Genomic DNA, 8,270 nt, shown 5'->3' on the forward strand with positions numbered 1-8,270 from the left:
GTCCATCAACTCCAGCATCCTGTTTCCAACAGTGGCTAATCCAGGTCACAAATACCTGGCAAGATCACAAAAAAGTACAAAACATTTTATGCTGCTTATCCCAGAAATAGTGGATTTTCCCCAAGTCCGTTTAATAATGGTCTATGGACTTTTCCTTTAGGAAGCCGTCCAAACATTTTTTAAACTCCACTAAGCTAACCGCCTTTACCACATTCTCTGGCAATGAATTCCAGAGTTTAATTACACGTTGCGTGAAGAAAAATTGTCTCCGATTTCTTTTAAATTTACTACATTGTAGCTTCAACGCATGCCCCCCTAATCCTAGTACTTTTGGAAAGCATCAACAGATGCTTCACATCTACCCGTTCAACTCCACTCATTATTGTATAGACCTCTATCATATCTCCCCTCACCCGCCTTTCCTCCAAGTTGAAGAGCCCTAGCCACTTCAGCCTTTCCTCATAGGGAAGTTGTCCCATCCCCGCTATCATTTTCGTCGCCCTTCTCTGCACCTTTTCTAATTTCCCTATATCTTTTTTGAGATGGGGCGACCAGAATTTAACACAATATTTGAGGTGCGGTCGCACCATGGAGCGATGCAAAGGCATTATAACATCCACATTTTTCTTTTCCATTCCTTTCCTAATAATACCTAACATTCTATTTGCTTTCTTAGCTGCAGCAGCACACTGAGCAGAAGGTTTCAACGTATTCAACGTATCATCAACGACGTCACCTAGATCCCTTTCTTGGTCTGTGACTCCTAATGTGGAACCTTGTATAACGTAGCTATAATTCGGGTTCCTCTTTCCCACATGCATCACTTTGCACTTGCTCACATTAAACATCATCTGCCATTTAGGCACCCGGTCTCCCAGTCTCGTAAGGTCCTCCTGTAATTTTTCACAATCCTCCCGCAATTTAATGACTTTGAATAACTTTGTGTCATCAGCAAATTTAATTACCTCACTAGTTACTCCCATCTCTAGGTCATTTATAAATATGTTAAAAAACAGCGGTCCCAGCACAGACCCCTGGGGAACCCCACTAACTACCCTTCTCCATTGAGAATACTGACCATTTAACCCTACTCTCTGTTTTCTATCTTTTAATTAGTTTTTAATGCACAATAGAACACTACCTCCTATCCCATGACTCTCCAATTTCCTCTGTAGTCTTTCATGAGGTACTTTGTCAAACGCCTTCTGAAAATCCAGATACACAATATCAACCGGCTCTCCTTTATCCACATGTTTGTTCACCCCTTCAAAGAAATGTAGTAGATTGGTGAGGCAAGATTTCCCTTCAGTAAATCCATGCTGACTTTCCTATGGAACTTTGGAAGGCTAAGTGCTTTGAAAATATGCCTCAAAATTTGTCTCATTAATCCATGCTTTTGAATATGCTCTGTAATTTTATTCTTAATAATAGTCTCTACAATTTTGTCCAGCACTGACGTCAGAATCACCGATCTGTAATTTCCCGGATCTCCTCTGGAACCTTTTTAAAAAATTGGTGTTACATTGGCCACCCTCCAATCTTCCGGTACCATGCTTGATTTTAAGGATAAATTACATATTACTAACAAAAGCTCTGCAAGCTCATTTTTCAGTTCTATCAGTACTCTGGATGAATACCATCCGGTCCAGGAGATTTGCTACTCTTCAGTTTGTAGAACTACCCCATTACATCCTCCAGGTTTACAGAGAATTCATTAAGTTTCTCCGACTCGTCAGCTTCGAATACCATTTCCGGCACTGGTATCCCACCCAAATCTTCCTCGGCAAAGACCGAAGCAAAGAATTCATTTAATCTCTTCGCTATGGCTTTGTCTTCCCTGATAAACCCTTTTACTCCTCGGTCATCTAGCGGTCCAACCGATTCTTTTCCCGGCTTCCTGCTTTTAATATACCTTAAAAAAATTTACTATGTGTTTTTGCCTCCAACGCAATCTTTTTTTCAAAGTCCCTCTTAGCCTTCCTTATCAGCACTTTGCATTTGACTTGACATTCCTTGTGTTGTTTCTTATTATTTTCAGTCAGTTCCTTCTTCCATTTTCTGAAGGATTTTCTTTTAGTTCTAATAACTTCATTCACCTCACTTTTTAACCATGCCAGCTGTCGTTTGGTCTTCCGTCCTCCTTTTTTACTACGCGGAATATATTTGGCCTGGGCTTCCAGGATGGTGTTTTTGAACAGCATCCACGCCTGATGTAAATTTTTGACCCTCGCAGCCACTCCTCTGTTTTTTTTTTCACCGTTCTTCTCATTTTATCATAGTCCCCTTTTTTAAAGTTAAACGCTAACATATTTGATTTCCTATGTATACTTCAAAGCTAATATCAAATCCAATCATATTATGATCACTGTTATCAAGTGGCCCCAGCACCATTACCTCCTGCACCAGATCATGCGCTCCACTAAGGACTAGGTCTAGAATTTTTCCTTCTCTCGTCGACTCCTGTACCAGCTGCTCCATAAAGCTGTCCTTGATTTCATCAAAGAATTTTACCTTCCTAGCATGCCCCGATGTTACATTTACCCAGTCAATATCGGGGTAATTGAAATCACCCATTATTATTGTGTTGCCCAGTTAGTTTGCATCCCTAATTTCCTTTAACATTTCTGCATAATTCTGTTCATCCTTACCAGGTGGATGGTAGTACACTCCTATCACTATCTTTTTCCCCTTTACACATGGAATTTCAATCCAGGGTGATTCCATGAAGTGTTTTGTTTCCTGCAGAATTTTCAATCTATTTGATTCAAGACTCTCATTAATATACAATGCTACCCCTCCACCAATTCGATCCACCCTATCACTACGATATAATTTGTACCCCGGTATGACAGTGTCCATTGGTTATCCTTTTTCCACCAGGTCTCAGAGATGCCTATTATATCTAATTTTTCATTTAGTGTAATATATTCTAACTCTTCTATCTTATTGAGCCTGCAGATAGGTGGGAAAATGTGGGATACAAATGCTACAAATAATAATTTCTTAGGCTCCTGGCATTCGCATATAGACATTTCAAACTATGATTGTTGTTCCTATTTACATCATGCTTAGTACTTGACAGTATTAATTTGTAATCTTTTGTCTGATTTTTATTTATATTTAAGGACACCTGATCTACTACGGTCTCTTTTGCAACCTCACTATCAGGATACCCTATCTTCCCTGTTTTGGTGATATCTTTGAAAGATACCTTATCCCGAACCATGCACTTTCGAGTGACTGTTGCCCCCCCCCCCCCCCCCCCCCCCCATTTTTGGTCTGGCTTTGTACCCAGATGCACAGCGGCAACTGCTAAAGCCTCAGCAGTTTCATCCTGTACTGAAAGAAAGTGGCAAAACAGAATTAATGGTTTGCCAGGAGCATCATCCAGGTCATGATCGGAGCTCTAAAGTGACTGCATATTCTCATCTGTACTTAGCATCAGTAGTGACAACATGCAGAGCAAAGCAAATGGAAGTGTCCTGAATGATAACAATCATGAGCTATCTTTCCTGGCACTGAATTGCCACCAGTTGCTATAAAAGGAAAAAATAAGGTTATCTGTTCAAACTCATGAATGAAGGCACTCTTGCATCTAGCAGTTCTTGTTATGACATAACCAGCAAACAAGGAAGAGAATATAACAAACAAGTTTACAATTAGACCCCCCCCCCCCCCACCTTGTTCAGAAAACAAATGGAGCCCTTTTCATGGTTATTTTATTCTAGTCCTGGAATGAGTATCCTTCCATGGTGCATAGTGGACAACTATAATGCAGCCAAATTCATTCGCTCTGCTTTATGGATATTCTTTTTATTTTCTGTTTCTGAATTTTCAGATGCACTCGGAATTTAATGCCTCTTTAAACAGCTAACTCGCTGATAAGGATCTGATTTGCATATTTATCAGTTAGGTGAACCACAAAACCCAATAAGAGAGATTCAGCTGAATTACTTCATTCATCTCTACCTTTGATTTCAAGCTTGAGTGGCTCATAATTTAAAAGAGCATGGAAGGGATAGAATCTTACAACCTAATAGTTCCTTTTATTAGGTGGGTAATTACATGCAAATCCTTGACTAAAATATTATGAGCAAAAATGGCACTGTAACAGAAGCAATAATGCTTCTGATGGGACATGGATTTCGATTTGGATTTGGCTCACACCTTTCTCAGTACTTCATGGTGAATTACATTCATGCACAGTATTTCTCTGTCCCCAGAAGGCTTGTAGTTTAACCAGTCAATATTCAGTCGGTGGTGGTGAGTGCTATTAAGTTAGACTAAGATATTCAATGCCAGACAATGTCCGGGCACTTGCGTTTACTATCCAAGTCAGCAGCTGCACCAGGAAATTATGCGGGTGCAGCCAATATTCAGGGGCCCTTTTACAAAGCAGTGGTAGGTTTACCACGCATGTAGTATGCGCCAAATTGGCACTACCACCCAGTTAGCGCGCCCACCCAGTGGTAATTTTAAAGTAGGCATGTGCTGTTTCCTGTGATTGAAAATATTTTTCTACTGCGGGGGGCATTCACAGTGGTAATCAGCAGCACAGCCACATTGGTGCACACTGCATGAACACCGCACATGTAGCGTGTGAGCCCTTACTGCTAGGTCAATGGGTGACAGTAAGGGCTCAGGCAGTAAATAGCCACACGCTAATTTTAATTTTAGTCCATGGCCATTTACTGCCCACGTTAAAGTAAACCTCATTTTCCCAGCCACCGTAAAAAATGGCCCAGCATGCACCAAAAACACACGCCCACACTACTGCAGGCCACTTTTTACTGCAGCTTAGGAAAAGGACCCCTCAGTGTGGTACCTGCATAACTAAATGGGCAAAGAGGACAGCTATTTAAGTGATCCTAATTGCCTAGTTATGTGGACAATGGTATTGAATATTTTGGCAATGTCCATGTAACTTCTGATACTGCCCCCGACAGTCCCAGCTCTGTCTAGAGAGTGCCACATCAGTCAGAAGGGATAAACAGTGGCACTTCCCAGTTAAATGGCACTGCATATAATCTTTTGAGATGCTCAGATTGATTTAACTGGGCAGGATCAAATTTTCACATTCATCTGGCTGTGAGCTATTCTATAAGTTAGGGCACCTAACTCCCACAGTGTGTATCCCAAAAGGGAGTATGATCATGAGAGAGGCGTGAGCATGTCAGGGGTGATCCAAAAGGTTATAAGCGTAGTTGTAGAATACTGTCTTACACTCCTAGCTTGGGTACCAGCATTTACACCAAATTTCAGCAGGTGTAAGTCTGGCACCCAAATTTAGGTGCGGGAATCAGCACTAGGCACAGTTCTAGAAAGGACTTGTACTCTTTATAGAATAATGCTTAGCACCAAGTGTTTCGGTTCCAATTTTTGAGCACCATTTATAGACTTCTCCCTTTAGCGTACTCTTATGCAAGTCTTTCTTACATGCTAAGACCATTTTTTGCTGTGGCCGTAAAAACTTCAATTTTCTATTTGTTCCATTAATAACCATGTGCTAATGTGTAGAGCCATTTAAAAATTACCATGGGAGCACTTAGGGGCCTTTTTACTAAGCCGCGGTAGGGCTACCGCGCCCAGTGGTAATTCCGAAGTTGGTGCGGGCTATTTCCCGTAGTAGAAAATAATTTCCTATTTTCTACCATGGGGGGGGGGGGCATTCCCAGTGGTAATTGGCAGCATAGCCAGATTGCTGCACGCTGCCTGATTAACATGCAAGTAGCGCATGAGCCCTTACCACCAAGTAAATAGGTGGCAATAAGGGCTCAGGCAGTAAATATTAGTGCATGGCCATTTACTGTCCACAAGAAAAAGTGGAAAAAAAAACAATTTCAAGAGATCAGTCCAAACACCAGGATAAGATGCTCCAAACATTACTTTATTGAGTACAAATAAAGTTCTGTTTAGAGCATTTTATCCTGGTGTTTGGACTGATCCCTTGAACTTGGTTCTTTTCCACTTTTTCTTGTGGTGCGTTGTTGTTGTGGAAAGTGTGAACCCTATTTGTTTTTGTGGCCATTTAATGTCCCATTTTTAAAAAAACAGCTTTTTACCTGCCGTGGTAAAAAATGGCCCAACACATACCATTTTCATGCACCCACACTAGCGCTGGCCACTTTTTACCACAGCTTAGTAAAAGGACCCCTTACTACTTCCTATTTTGTAGGCAGTAAGGGCCAAATTTTGTAAATGTCAACTAAAACATAGGTGCCTGTAAAAATAGTGCTATTCTATAAACCGCACCTAAAGTTAGGTGCAGTTTATAGAATAGTGCATAGGGCCAGTGAACACATCAACATTTAGGCACAGCCATTTACGCCACCGAAAATGGCATAAATACCCAAGCCTAAATGTATACACTTTCCCCCAAATTCTATAACAATATGCGTAAATTTGAGGAATGCCCCTTACGCATTCGTACTCCTCCCATGGCCATACACCCCTTTTCAGCTACACGTGTTAGAATTTGCACACGCCTCTTTTTAGAATATGCCTAAAAAGAAGCATGCGTAAATTCTAATTATTTCCAATTAGTGCTGACAGATGGCTGTTATTGGTCAATTATCATCACTGATTGGCTCAACACGCCATGCCTTATATAGAATCCGGAGTAAGGGCTACTGGCTATTAACCGGTTAGCACACAGTAATGTACATGTATTTCTGGTTAGTGCAGGGATGCCCACTCTCCCTCTCTGACACTTCCTTCAAAAAATGTAAAAAAATTATTTAGCGCACAAATATTCAAATATTTCCACATGCTGATGTAGCCTGTCCCACTGTAGTCCTTTTTTTGCTGTGTTTGGTGTGTGTTAGCACCTGTTGCAGCTTAATGAAAGGGCCCCATCATTTTTTTTAAAATTATGAAAATTATTTGGAAATGTCATGAAATTTCCTATGTTTTAAAAATAATGCACATCCCTAATTAAAATGCATAGCAACCCTTTTTGAAAAAGTTTCCACAGATTTTTCATTTTTGGTGGCAAAATTTGCTGGAAAGTGAGATAAATATGACATTTTAAATTCATTATAAAGAAGCTGTTTTGATGCAAGAACATGCAAACAAATCCGCTTATTAATAATGAATTCTCTACAACTGGTGGTTAAAAATGTGTTCAAATAATGGTTTTTGCAAAACAAAACCCCCAAAGCTCCCCCCCCCCCCCCCCCGGCCTGGGAGATACATTTTTAAATGCAAGTTTTCTCCCTGATTCATTTGTATGGGTGATACAAAGATCTCTAGATCATGTAAAGCTGTTTAATAGTAACGTTTTATGCTAGGATGACTACTTTTTCCAGAATTTCTACATTAGCAAACATATTTTTAGTCAGCAGTCTCAAACTCCCAGAAAATCTTACATGATGGTGAAAGCAAATCTGAGATTGTTGTCTCTCAAGATGAAGGCATACATGTTAGTCATAGCCAATAGCATTTCCCAAACAACTCTGTGGGGTGTTTTACTAAGCTGCAGTAAGCACTAACGGATGCTTAAAGCAGCTTAAAATGCCTTACTGCGAGGCATGCTCAGACATCCTGTGATAATTTTGGCATGGTGCATGCTTCCCATGCGCTAAAAAATAGATTCTATTTTATAGTGCTGGGTTAGGAAGGGGGCGGAGAATAGATGTATTCTTTGCTAAGCTACATTGATATGCACTAACCAATTAGCACATGGTTAGCTTGTGAGCCTTACTGCCTACATATTGACACTGTGCAGCACACTATGGACAGGCATATTTTTCCCTGATTTAGCCACATTGTCTTCTGTATTGTCTAAAGTTTTGTACTGTCAACTTTTGTGTTGCATTAGAAAAGGTGTGTTTTAGAATGTCCCAGTTCCTTCATTCATAAGTTTGTTTGTTTGTTTTACTTACAAATGCCCTGTGCTCTTTTCTCTCAACAAAAGCCACATTCCATCTACACCCTTCTCTTGACATAACACTTGTGATTCCATTGTGAAAGTGATATCTCCTGATGAGACCTTGAGTGGCAAGCATCTCATGAAAATAGGGTCTTCCATTTCCTAGCTACTCAATGGAACATCCTTACAAAAGGGAATTACTGCACTCTAGAAAGTAAAGTGCCTACAATATTACTGAATGACCAATATGAGAGAGAGAAACTCAGATTGAAAGTGCTGATACCCAGCCACAATACAAGTGACACTTCTTGTCCAGTTAGCTATTTCTAGTAGTATCTTCTAATGGTATTTTACCAGAACAGATCTTTCACCTCTGAAAATACAATAGATTCCAGACCAA

Source organism: Microcaecilia unicolor, chromosome 2, assembly GCF_901765095.1.
Source record: "Microcaecilia unicolor chromosome 2, aMicUni1.1, whole genome shotgun sequence".
Taxonomy (NCBI): domain Eukaryota; kingdom Metazoa; phylum Chordata; class Amphibia; order Gymnophiona; family Siphonopidae; genus Microcaecilia; species Microcaecilia unicolor.